This window comes from Triturus cristatus, chromosome 2_1 (genome assembly GCF_964204655.1).
Source record: "Triturus cristatus chromosome 2_1, aTriCri1.1, whole genome shotgun sequence".
NCBI lineage: Eukaryota > Metazoa > Chordata > Amphibia > Caudata > Salamandridae > Triturus > Triturus cristatus.
In genome coordinates this window covers 652906627-652920329 of record NC_140581.1, presented here as the reverse complement: position 1 = coordinate 652920329, position 13703 = coordinate 652906627, and positions in this window count along the sequence as shown.

The window sequence follows — 13703 nt, the reverse complement described above, 5'->3', positions numbered from 1 at the left end:
GCTGACCGTCAGAAACCAGACTCGGCATTTCAGGAACCTTGCCAAACAAACCTGGAAGCCAGCCAGGAAGAGATGAAACGCTGGCACGATCATAATGCCACTCTGATCGAATTTCAGCCTGGACAAAAGGTTTGGGTCATGGCCCCAGTGGAGCCCTGTTCGCTCCAGGATAGGTGGACCGGCCCCTTTGAGGTGGTGGAGCGCAAGAGTCCTGTTACCTTCATGGTGGACTTACAGTCTCCCAGGAACCCCTTGCGGGTCCTGCACGTTAACCGTCTGAAGCCCCACTTTGAGAGGTCTGAAGTGGGCATGCTTCTGGCCACAGATGCTGGAATGCAAGAGGAGAGCGAGCCTCTTCCTGACCTCCTGTGTGCAGAGGAGCGAGATGGGTCGGTAGAAGGTGTGGTCCTCTCCCCAACCCTGATTCCTGAGCAGCAGGGTGATTGTCGCCAACTGTTAGAACAATTCAGTGATCTGTTCTCCCTGGTGCCTAGAGTCACTGATTGGTGTGTCCATGACGTGGACACCGGGGACAGTCCTCCCATTAAGCATAAGGCTTACTGAGCGACTGACCGTGTAAGGGCCCACATTAAGGATGAGGTTACCAAAATGTTTGCCCTTGGGGTGATTGAGTCCTCTAGCAGCCCGTGGTCCAGCCCAGTGGTCCTGGTTCCACCCCCGGACTTCTGTTCTGCGTGGACTATAGGGGTCTCAATTCAGTCACGAAGACTGACGCGCACCCCATCCCCAGAGCTGATGAGCTCGTAGATTGGTTGGGGGCTGCTAAATACCTCAGCACATTTGATTTGACATTTGAAATGTGCTGAGGTATTTGGCAGCCCCCAACCGATCTACGAGCTCATCAGCTCTGGAGATGGGGTGTGCGTCAGTCTTCGTGACTGATTTGAGACCCCTATAGTCCACGCAGAACCGAAGTATTGGCCTGGGTATTGGCAGATCGCCTTGACTGAGGGAGCAAAGGAGAGGTCAGCCTTCTCCACACCCGATAGGCACTACCAATTCTGGGTGATGCCCTTTGGAATAAAGAATGCCACTGCCACCTTTCAGAGGTTGGTCAACAGGGTGTTGGTTGGGCTGGAAGACTTCAGTGCCGCCTACCTGGATGACATTGCAGTGTTGGGAGGACCACCTGCGCCACCTATGGCACTGCGGAAAGCAGGCCTCACAATCAAAGCCAGTAAGTGCCAGATTGGGCAGCCCAAAATCGAAACTATCCTGGCGTGGGAACCCCCCCCAGCCTCAGACGCAGGTTAGGGCCTTCTCAGGACTCACGGGGTACTACCGGAGGTTTGTCAAGGGATATGGCAACATTGTTGCACCCTTGACTGAGCTGACTTCTAAGATGCAGCCAAAGCAGGTTAACTGGACTGACACCTGTCAGAAAGCTTTTGACGCCCTAAAGACTGCCAGGTGCACCGCACCCGTGCTTTTGGCGCCCAACTTTTCAAAGGAATTTGTTGTCCAGACAGACGCCTCAGAGCATGGTATAGGGGCTGTTCTGTCACAGATCAATGAAGAGGGATTAGACCAACCGGTAGCCTTCCTAAGCAGGAGGTTACTTCCCCGGGAACAGAGGTGGAGTGCAATTGAGCGTGAGGCATTTGTTGTGGTCTGGGTGCTGAAAAAGTTGAGACCATACCTGTTTAGGACTCACTTCCGGGTTCAGACAGACCACAGGCCCCTTAGATGGTTGATGCAGATGAGGGGTGAGAATCCCAAGTTGTTGAGGTGTTCCATTTCCCTACAGGGTAGGGATTTCACGGTGGAACTCCGCCCAGGTACAGAACACGCCAATGCTGATGGTCTGTCCAGATTTTTCCGCCTTAGCGATGAGAACCCCCAAGGGGATGGTTAGTTCTCTCCACATTTCAGCTGGAAGGTGCGCATGTTAGACCTGGCATCATTGGCGTAGGTCTCCCTTCCCCTCTCCTCTTTCTATTTTTTTATGTTGGCTGGAATTAGATGCTCCGGGTGCCGTGCCATAATGCCTAGATCTGTGTAACATGTCCAATAGTGAGTTACCCTCCATTTCACTGTCACTACTTGGACACGATCCGTTATAGGCCAGACTGCCCAGTTGTGGATTACTCTCTATCATCCTATCTGGCCCCAGGAACCTGATAGGAACTTCGAGTTTGATATGTTTGAGCTCGGGACATTGAGAGACACTTTTTAGTAAGGACGTTTATATATCCCATGTTTAGAAATGCCTCTTCTGAAAACGCGGTAGTTTCTTGCTTAAGCTTTACTGTAGGCTTTGCGAGTATGTGTATTGGCCGTCTGGTTTTAGAGCAGCAGGGCCAGCTGGGTCAGACCTGGCTGGAGAGAGAGAGATCGGTTTTCAGAGCCTGGGGTGGAGTGACTCTTTGATACGATCAAGATGAATGATGGCTCCACCTCTCACTGGGCGTCTGATAGCAGACCCCCTAATTCTGAAAGGGTAGGATGTCACCTCATAAACCAAGTGCTCCCCGACCCCACCGAACTGGTTCTGATTGGAGTCGGTGATTTGCGACCTTAGAGAACAAATACTTTTTAGGTATAAAATGCTGCGCTGGAACTTTGTCCAAGTGGGTTCCTTCTGGATGTCAAGACGACACTCTGTCCGAGTGAACAGAGGAAAGGACTTTGAAACTTTCACCAAGCTTGCTGAAAAAACTACCCGAGGGCCTGAATCAAGAGCGCATCCTGCAGAAGTCTCAGGGATATTAGACTTCACCCCGTCAGCCGTCGGAATTCCTGTGCGAGGAATTCTGCTTGCAGGTGAGGCCTCCGTTGAGTAATCCAGAGCCTCTAGTTCTATTGTGAGGACTGTGGACTGGGCACCTTTGAAACTTTTGCTGACCCCGTGAAGGCAACTGCAGCTAAGAGAGAGCTGCCGCAGCTGAGAGCCCACCTGAACCTGAACCCTTGAACCTTTCGCTGGATCCCTGTGAGCCGCTGCAGCTAAGAGAGAGCTGCCGCCACTGAGGTCCCGCCTGAATCCGAACCTTTGAACCTTTCGCTGGGTCCGTGTGGGCCACTGCAGCTAAGAGAGAGCTGCCGTCGCTGCGAGCCAGCCTGAACCTGAACCCTTGAACCTTTCGCTGGATCCGTGTGAGCTGCTGCAGCTAAGTGAGAGCTGCCGCTGCTGAGAGCCCGCCTGATTCTGAACCCTTGAACCTTTCGCTGGATCTGTGTGGGCCGCTGAAGCTAAGAGAGAGCTGCCGCCGCTGGGAGCCCACCTGAACCTGAACCCTTGAACCTTTCGCTGGATCCCTGTGGGCCGCTGCAGCTAAGAGAGAGCTGCCGCCGCTGAGGTCCCGCTTGAATCCGAACCCTTGAACCTTTCACTGGATCCGTGTGGGCCACTGCAGCTAAGAGAGAGCTGCCGTCGCTGCGAGTCCGCCTGAACCTGAACCCTTGAACCTTTCGCTGTATCCATGTGGGCCGCTGCAGCTAAGAAAGAGAGCAGCCGCAGCTGAGTGCCCGCACCCTTGTCAACGTTTGCATCATCGTGGTTCATTCTGTGGGCCGCCACTGCTAATAGAGTAGCTGCCACTGAGTGTCCGCACCCTTGCCACTTTGCATCCTCGTGATTTGTTCTGTGGGCCACCGCAGCTAAGAGAGATCTGCTGCCACTGAGTGCCTGCACCCTTTGCCACTTTGAATCATCGTGATTTATCCTGTGGGCCGCCTCAGCTAAGAGAGAGCTGCTGCCGCTGAGTGCCAGCACCCTTTGCCACTTTGCACCATCATGAGTTGTCCTGTGGGCCGCCGCAACTAAGAGAGAGCTGCTTCCGCTGAGTGCCCGCACCTGTGTCACCATTTGCATCATCGTGATTTGTCCTGTGGGCCACCGCAGCTAAGAGAGAGCTGCTGCCGCTGAGTGCCCGCACCCTTTGCCACTTTGCACCATTGTGAACTGTCCTGTGGGCCGCTGTAACTAAAAAAGAGCTGCTGCCGCTGAGTGCCCACACACTTGTCAACTTTTGCATCATCGTGATTTGTCCTGTGGGCCGCCACAGCTATGAGAGAGCTGCTGCCAATGTGTGCCCGCACCTTGTTCATCCTTGTTGAGGATTGTTGCTATCATCTCGTGGGCCGCCGCAACTAATAGGGAGCTGCTGCCGCTGTGAGCCCACCACGGAGCTGCACGGCAAGAGACATCGCCACCACCAGCCCGGGCCGCCGCAGCCACGTGCTGCTGCCCCTAAGAGCCCCCCTGTCCCCGAGTGCCAAAATCATTGTGGGTGCATGCTACGGACCCCTGCAGCCCGGACTTGTGGTCGCTGGGAGTCCGCCTGTCATCATCTCCGCTTCTTCCAGAAGCTGCGTGCTGTGTCCCCTTTCACCGACAGGCATCTGGTGCGCAACAGGTCGCGTAGGCCCCGGCTTTGAACTTAGTCAGTGTCACGTTCTGGTGAATACGTAATTACCTTTTGGAGTCCCTACGGGTTGACGTGAATTTTGTTGAAATGCTTTGAGAATTTCGAGTTAAACTGTTAGATAAAGATATTATTTTTCTATACCTACCTGAGTTGTGTCCTTTTGTGGTGTTGTTGCTGCCCTATTGTACATAGTCATAAATGCTTCACACACTGCCTTTGAGATAGGCCTAACTGCTCGTTACCACAGGGTTGAGCAGGAGTTGTCAAAGGGGGTAGCCCGCTTGCCCTGACTTAGGAAGCAGGGTCCCTATTTGGACATTGGCGCCCGCCATTGCCAACTGGAGACCCCCATTTCTAACAGTTGGGACAAAAGAAAGCCAAAATAAGAACAGCTCCATCCATGCTATGTATCACAGTATAGAAAATCATGTGCAGGTATATAAAACAGTAGACTAGATTCACTAATGGCAAGAAGAAGTTCTTTATAGATGAAGATATCTTTGATCTAGAGTGGTGAAATAACCTTAGAAATAGACAAAAGGTGTTCTAAAGTAAAGTAGATGCAGGTTAGAAGTAAAGACAGAATTGGTATGAGGGATCTACCAATGCTCCACATCCTCTGAATTTGTTTCCCAAATTATATCCAAAAAGGCATCACACAGAGAAAAAAAGAAGAGATTTTTTTTAGATGTGCTAATCTTCCCCATGTAGGTAAAGGCAAGAGGCACACGAGTGAGTTGTGGCACCTAGAAATAATCAGCACCAGCTGACCAGCCAATCGAAAGGGTACCAGCAATTAACAAGCATGCTGATTCAGACAATGCATTCAGCGCTGTGAGTCAAGCGACTGTCAGCGCAGCTGATTTACAACATCAGAAAGAACAGCAAGGCAGAACAAGATGAGATGCTGTCCCCAGAACAACAAACACTTCTTTCAGAGCACACACACTCTCTGCACTCTTGTGGAGCAATGCTAGACATAGCCCCTGCAGGACATGCAGTCCAACTATAACCAAGGATAGTCTGGGATGCTCATCTAGTCAGGGACAGAACTTGAAAGGAACCTCTGTAATGACCAACATGCAGCCTCATCGATTAACATTGACAGTGACGATCCCCAGGGTTCCCTTTTTCTCTTGAAACGATACTCGTTGTATACGGTATGAGGTCAATGTAGCATTCTTGTCTCTTGGCCCTATGCAGTTCTTGTTAACATCAAGAAACAATTCTCTCACATCACGCAAACCTGTTAAATTTCCATAATAGGCTTCAAAGAGTATTAGAAAGTTAGAAACCTAACTGGGATGATGTGAAATCTTATGGCTTCTTATGTCAAGTGAGGTTAGGGACCAATTGGTGGAGTAGAGTAACTGACCTCAACAAATCTCTAATAATGTAGCTGCTCTTATGGTTGCAAAGAATGTTTTACTAAATGCTATAATAGAGGTATTTTTCATCAGAACTGATTGGATCAAAATATTCAGTTACAAACAAAACTAAGGTGAATTCCAAGTTGAATGTTTAGGTAATTTAAAGAATGTATTTCAGTGATACTGAGGTATTGCCTACCCTACAAAAAAAGTTCAGAAAGCTGTGAGTGCTGCTTTTATTCAGTATCTATTGCCCAAGGTCCAAGTGTAGTTCCAGACCATTTATAATGGGTGGCAAACCAAGGGACTAAGTGAATTGGTGGTTGTAGCTAATCATGCTAGGCAGTGAAATAAAAAAAGGAGTGAATGAATGAAGGTTGATGTCTTTAAAAATGCAATCATTTCAATAGACTTTAATGGGGGGGGTTAAGGGAGGAATGGATGTATCGTGCAAGAGGGTCAGACAAGGGGGAGGAAGAGCACGACAGAAGCATTACTATTCAGCCCTTTGGGGAGCTTCTCCTTTTTACAGTTGTGGACAACTGGGTCACTGAAAAAGGGATTTCCATAAGCTAATATCTAAATCAAGCCAACCAGCTCAACTTTACCCACCTTTCTCAGAACCTATATCCTACATTTTAGGACAGCTCAAAAGATGCTGGCTGCTCTGTAAATACCACGATTTTCATAGAGCAAAATAGCCCATACCATATGTTAAATGTGTGATAAATGGAAAACCCACTTAAGTTCATATTGATAACGGTGCTAGCCAATGGTCCAAATAGACCTCCAAATTTCCTTCACTACCTCTCTTGGGCTTTTCCACCGATGCAGATGGAATTTCAAATTTCTGAGTCTACACCTTATTACGAATCCCATCCCTGTTGCTTTGTGTCCCATTACTGATCAGCATACCTTTTTTCTTAACTTTGCCTCCCTCACAAACCTGTTGGAAAGGACCTTCCATGCAAGCTGAATTGCACTGTGTACAACACTAATGATGGTGTCCATTTAAATGTTTCGACTTTAATGTAAATTACATTTTAACTGTCTTCTATTAAACTACTGATTACCTTGTTGATTTAAAATGTATAGCTGGTTGTAGGAGATTAGGATCTGCTTCACATGTTTACCTCCACTTTTTGCTGGTGTTTCACTGTTTTTCGACTTTAGCCTGACTGGGACCCTGATAATCAGGGCCCCAGCCTAGCTGCTTCCTCTCTAAAATGATTCCATGTACTTTAGGTACATTACAGATTGGATCTGAGGTGCCCTTGTAAGCCCCTAGTATATGGTGTACTATGTACCCAGGGCATAGGTACCCCAGAGGCCTACCAGGGGCTGAAGCATGTATTATGCCACCCCTGGAAAGCCACCCAAAATAACACCACAGGTCTGCAACTGCAGCCTGGGTAAGGTGGTGCTTCCACCCCTTACTGTGATATAGGTTACCTGTATCACTATATATATACACACACACAATATAAACCTATAAGTCATCCCTATGGCAGGCCTTACCAATCCTGAAGGCAGAGTGCTTGGTTCTTATGTGAGAGGGTGCCCCTGCATAAGCAGAGTCCCTCTGCAGCGTTCGGAGACCCTTCTCGGATGCTGTTTGTAGTGCAGCCTGACCATATACTCTTAAGTGCATTATAACCAAACGGTAAATGCTGACTTTGGACTGGCTACATGGAAACATGTCGTGTTTGGTGTCAAACACCTTGGAATCATACCCCCACACCAGTAACTGGTGTGGGAGTATGATCCCACCCTTCTAGAGGGAGAAACATGACATCACTGGTATACCCGGTAGAAACGTAATAGAGCCCTGGCATCACAAAATGGATACTGCAGCCACAGACACAGGTCTGGCCTCCTGCTGCTGACCGAAACTCCGGCAGGGGAGGCCTGGACAATAGGTTTCCTGTCACAGGGAGGTGTAACCACCTACCAGACAGGCTTGCTGCGTGGGAGCACTCTCTGATGTTGCCAAGGCTTGGTGAGTCCAATCCGGACCCCAACACCGCAGCACTTGACATGTACTTTATGGTACAGCTCGAATCCAGCTCCTGGTTGTCTTTGATGCCTCCTGGTCCTCGTGGCTAAAGAGTCAAGCTTCACCTCCTTCACCTGAAATCACCCGACATCGGTGGGCATCTGCTCATCGCCTTCCTGGTCACTGGCACGTGACCCAGACTCTGTCCCCTCTGCTTTCAGGTTCTTCTCCAGGGTTGGATCTCTTCGGACACTTCGCATCTTCACGGCAGCAGCACTTCTTCGCCAGCTCCCACTGAAATCGACGACGCGACCCGACTCCAAAAGATACCAATGCACCCGGCTTCCCTGGGTGAGGTAACACGAGTACTCCAGTGCTCCCGTGGGTGCTAGCCCTAGAACTGCCTAAGTCCAAAAGGGTTTGATCCTGACTCATTTTTAAGTGTCCCTAATCTTCAAAAATCTAAACGTGACTTTCCCCATAGAAGCTAACGGGAGTTCCTGGCTGTGTTCACACACTGCATACGGCCCCCGTGGGTCCCCTGTGTCACTACCTTGGGTAGTTCCTTGGGGTCCCAGCAATTCTACAGGCTCTAGGCCTTGTGTCTAGTTAAGTCGTGGTTCTTATACCACTATTTTAGTATATGGTTGGCTCGCCCCTTTCGCTGGATCCCTGTGAGCCGCTGCAGCTAAGAGAGAGCTGCCGCCACTGAGGTCCCGCCTGAATCCGAACCTTTGAACCTTTCGCTGGGTCCGTGTGGGCCACTGCAGCTAAGAGAGAGCTGCCGTCGCTGCGAGCCAGCCTGAACCTGAACCCTTGAACCTTTCGCTGGATCCGTGTGAGCTGCTGCAGCTAAGTGAGAGCTGCCGCTGCTGAGAGCCCGCCTGATTCTGAACCCTTGAACCTTTCGCTGGATCTGTGTGGGCCGCTGAAGCTAAGAGAGAGCTGCCGCCGCTGGGAGCCCACCTGAACCTGAACCCTTGAACCTTTCGCTGGATCCCTGTGGGCCGCTGCAGCTAAGAGAGAGCTGCCGCCGCTGAGGTCCCGCTTGAATCCGAACCCTTGAACCTTTCAGTGGATCCGTGTGGGCCACTGCAGCTAAGAGAGAGCTGCCGTCGCTGCGAGTCCGCCTGAACCTGAACCCTTGAACCTTTCGCTGTATCCATGTGGGCCGCTGCAGCTAAGAAAGAGAGCAGCCGCAGCTGAGTGCCCGCACCCTTGTCAACGTTTGCATCATCGTGGTTCATTCTGTGGGCCGCCACTGCTAATAGAGTAGCTGCCACTGAGTGTCCGCACCCTTGCCACTTTGCATCCTCGTGATTTGTTCTGTGGGCCACCGCAGCTAAGAGAGATCTGCTGCCACTGAGTGCCTGCACCCTTTGCCACTTTGAATCATCGTGATTTATCCTGTGGGCCGCCTCAGCTAAGAGAGAGCTGCTGCCGCTGAGTGCCAGCACCCTTTGCCACTTTGCACCATCATGAGTTGTCCTGTGGGCCGCCGCAACTAAGAGAGAGCTGCTTCCGCTGAGTGCCCGCACCTGTGTCACCATTTGCATCATCGTGATTTGTCCTGTGGGCCACCGCAGCTAAGAGAGAGCTGCTGCCGCTGAGTGCCCGCACCCTTTGCCACTTTGCACCATTGTGAACTGTCCTGTGGGCCGCTGTAACTAAAAAAGAGCTGCTGCCGCTGAGTGCCCACACACTTGTCAACTTTTGCATCATCGTGATTTGTCCTGTGGGCCGCCACAGCTATGAGAGAGCTGCTGCCAATGTGTGCCCGCACCTTGTTCATCCTTGTTGAGGATTGTTGCTATCATCTCGTGGGCCGCCGCAACTAATAGGGAGCTGCTGCCGCTGTGAGCCCACCACGGAGCTGCACGGCAAGAGACATCGCCACCACCAGCCCGGGCCGCCGCAGCCACGTGCTGCTGCCCCTAAGAGCCCCCCTGTCCCCGAGTGCCAAAATCATTGTGGGTGCATGCTACGGACCCCTGCAGCCCGGACTTGTGGTCGCTGGGAGTCCGCCTGTCATCATCTCCGCTTCTTCCAGAAGCTGCGTGCTGTGTCCCCTTTCACCGACAGGCATCTGGTGCGCAACAGGTCGCGTAGGCCCCGGCTTTGAACTTAGTCAGTGTCACGTTCTGGTGAATACGTAATTACCTTTTGGAGTCCCTACGGGTTGACGTGAATTTTGTTGAAATGCTTTGAGAATTTCGAGTTAAACTGTTAGATAAAGATATTATTTTTCTATACCTACCTGAGTTGTGTCCTTTTGTGGTGTTGTTGCTGCCCTATTGTACATAGTCATAAATGCTTCACACACTGCCTTTGAGATAGGCCTAACTGCTCGTTACCACAGGGTTGAGCAGGAGTTGTCAAAGGGGGTAGCCCGCTTGCCCTGACTTAGGAAGCAGGGTCCCTATTTGGACATTGGCGCCCGCCATTGCCAACTGGAGACCCCCATTTCTAACAGTTGGGACAAAAGAAAGCCAAAATAAGAACAGCTCCATCCATGCTATGTATCACAGTATAGAAAATCATGTGCAGGTATATAAAACAGTAGACTAGATTCACTAATGGCAAGAAGAAGTTCTTTATAGATGAAGATATCTTTGATCTAGAGTGGTGAAATAACCTTAGAAATAGACAAAAGGTGTTCTAAAGTAAAGTAGATGCAGGTTAGAAGTAAAGACAGAATTGGTATGAGGGATCTACCAATGCTCCACATCCTCTGAATTTGTTTCCCAAATTATATCCAAAAAGGCATCACACAGAGAAAAAAAGAAGAGATTTTTTTTAGATGTGCTAATCTTCCCCATGTAGGTAAAGGCAAGAGGCACACGAGTGAGTTGTGGCACCTAGAAATAATCAGCACCAGCTGACCAGCCAATCGAAAGGGTACCAGCAATTAACAAGCATGCTGATTCAGACAATGCATTCAGCGCTGTGAGTCAAGTGACTGTCAGCGCAGCTGATTTACAACATCAGAAAGAACAGCAAGGCAGAACAAGATGAGATGCTGTCCCCAGAACAACAAACACTTCTTTCAGAGCACACACACTCTCTGCACTCTTGTGGAGCAATGCTAGACATAGCCCCTGCAGGACATGCAGTCCAACTATAACCAAGGATAGTCTGGGATGCTCATCTAGTCAGGGACAGAACTTGAAAGGAACCTCTGTAATGACCAACATGCAGCCTCATCGATTAACATTGACAGTGACGATCCCCAGGGTTCCCTTTTTCTCTTGAAACGATACTCGTTGTATACGGTATGAGGTCAATGTAGCATTCTTGTCTCTTGGCCCTATGCAGTTCTTGTTAACATCAAGAAACAATTCTCTCACATCACGCAAACCTGTTAAATTTCCATAATAGGCTTCAAAGAGTATTAGAAAGTTAGAAACCTAACTGGGATGATGTGAAATCTTATGGCTTCTTATGTCAAGTGAGGTTAGGGACCAATTGGTGGAGTAGAGTAACTGACCTCAACAAATCTCTAATAATGTAGCTGCTCTTATGGTTGCAAAGAATGTTTTACTAAATGCTATAATAGAGGTATTTTTCATCAGAACTGATTGGATCAAAATATTCAGTTACAAACAAAACTAAGGTGAATTCCAAGTTGAATGTTTAGGTAATTTAAAGAATGTATTTCAGTGATACTGAGGTATTGCCTACCCTACAAAAAAAGTTCAGAAAGCTGTGAGTGCTGCTTTTATTCAGTATCTATTGCCCAAGGTCCAAGTGTAGTTCCAGACCATTTATAATGGGTGGCAAACCAAGGGACTAAGTGAATTGGTGGTTGTAGCTAATCATGCTAGGCAGTGAAATAAAAAAAGGAGTGAATGAATGAAGGTTGATGTCTTTAAAAATGCAATCATTTCAATAGACTTTAATGGGGGGGGTTAAGGGAGGAATGGATGTATCGTGCAAGAGGGTCAGACAAGGGGGAGGAAGAGCACGACAGAAGCATTACTATTCAGCCCTTTGGGGAGCTTCTCCTTTTTACAGTTGTGGACAACTGGGTCACTGAAAAAGGGATTTCCATAAGCTAATATCTAAATCAAGCCAACCAGCTCAACTTTACCCACCTTTCTCAGAACCTATATCCTACATTTTAGGACAGCTCAAAAGATGCTGGCTGCTCTGTAAATACCACGATTTTCATAGAGCAAAATAGCCCATACCATATGTTAAATGTGTGATAAATGGAAAACCCACTTAAGTTCATATTGATAACGGTGCTAGCCAATGGTCCAAATAGACCTCCAAATTTCCTTCACTACCTCTCTTGGGCTTTTCCACCGATGCAGATGGAATTTCAAATTTCTGAGTCTACACCTTATTACGAATCCCATCCCTGTTGCTTTGTGTCCCATTACTGATCAGCATACCTTTTTTCTTAACTTTGCCTCCCTCACAAACCTGTTGGAAAGGACCTTCCATGCAAGCTGAATTGCACTGTGTACAACACTAATGATGGTGTCCATTTAAATGTTTCGACTTTAATGTAAATTACATTTTAACTGTCTTCTATTAAACTACTGATTACCTTGTTGATTTAAAATGTATAGCTGGTTGTAGGAGATTAGGATCTGCTTCACATGTTTACCTCCACTTTTTGCTGGTGTTTCACTGTTTTTCGACTTTAGCCTGACTGGGACCCTGATAATCAGGGCCCCAGCCTAGCTGCTTCCTCTCTAAAATGATTCCATGTACTTTAGGTACATTACAGATTGGATCTGAGGTGCCCTTGTAAGCCCCTAGTATATGGTGTACTATGTACCCAGGGCATAGGTACCCCAGAGGCCTACCAGGGGCTGAAGCATGTATTATGCCACCCCTGGAAAGCCACCCAAAATAACACCACAGGTCTGCAACTGCAGCCTGGGTAAGGTGGTGCTTCCACCCCTTACTGTGATATAGGTTACCTGTATCACTATATATATACACACACACAATATAAACCTATAAGTCATCCCTATGGCAGGCCTTACCAATCCTGAAGGCAGAGTGCTTGGTTCTTATGTGAGAGGGTGCCCCTGCATAAGCAGAGTCCCTCTGCAGCGTTCGGAGACCCTTCTCGGATGCTGTTTGTAGTGCAGCCTGACCATATACTCTTAAGTGCATTATAACCAAACGGTAAATGCTGACTTTGGACTGGCTACATGGAAACATGTCGTGTTTGGTGTCAAACACCTTGGAATCATACCCCCACACCAGTAACTGGTGTGGGAGTATGATCCCACCCTTCTAGAGGGAGAAACATGACATCACTGGTATACCCGGTAGAAACGTAATAGAGCCCTGGCATCACAAAATGGATACTGCAGCCACAGACACAGGTCTGGCCTCCTGCTGCTGACCGAAACTCCGGCAGGGGAGGCCTGGACAATAGGTTTCCTGTCACAGGGAGGTGTAACCACCTACCAGACAGGCTTGCTGCGTGGGAGCACTCTCTGAGTGCTTTGAAGTCCTGCACTAGGGCATATTTGGTGTCCCTGTGCATAGTCCAGCTCCATCCGGTTCAGGGGCTGGAAGCCCCTGCTCTGGCATGAAACTGGACAAAGGAAATGGGTGTAGCCACCCCTCTTTCCAAACCATCCCATAAGTGGTTCCCCAGAGTGTGTCCAACCCCCTACCTTAGTATAAGTATGAGACCCCTGTACTTAGGACTTTAGATTACCCTGGACGAAACTCAGAAGCCAAATCCTGGACCTTCGACGCTCTGCTCAAGAGCAGAGAACTGAAGAAATCTCCCTTGGGGTCAAGGAGTGACTCACCTGCTTGGCATGCACCAATGAAGCAATTTGCCGGTCTGCATCATCAAAGCTCCCGCCGGACTCCAAAGTATTGACAGCCCAGGAAGAGGATTTCCAGACATCTCACAGGCTGACCCGAGTCTCCAGCAAAGCTGAGACCCGCAGCCCTCGTGAGTAGTGT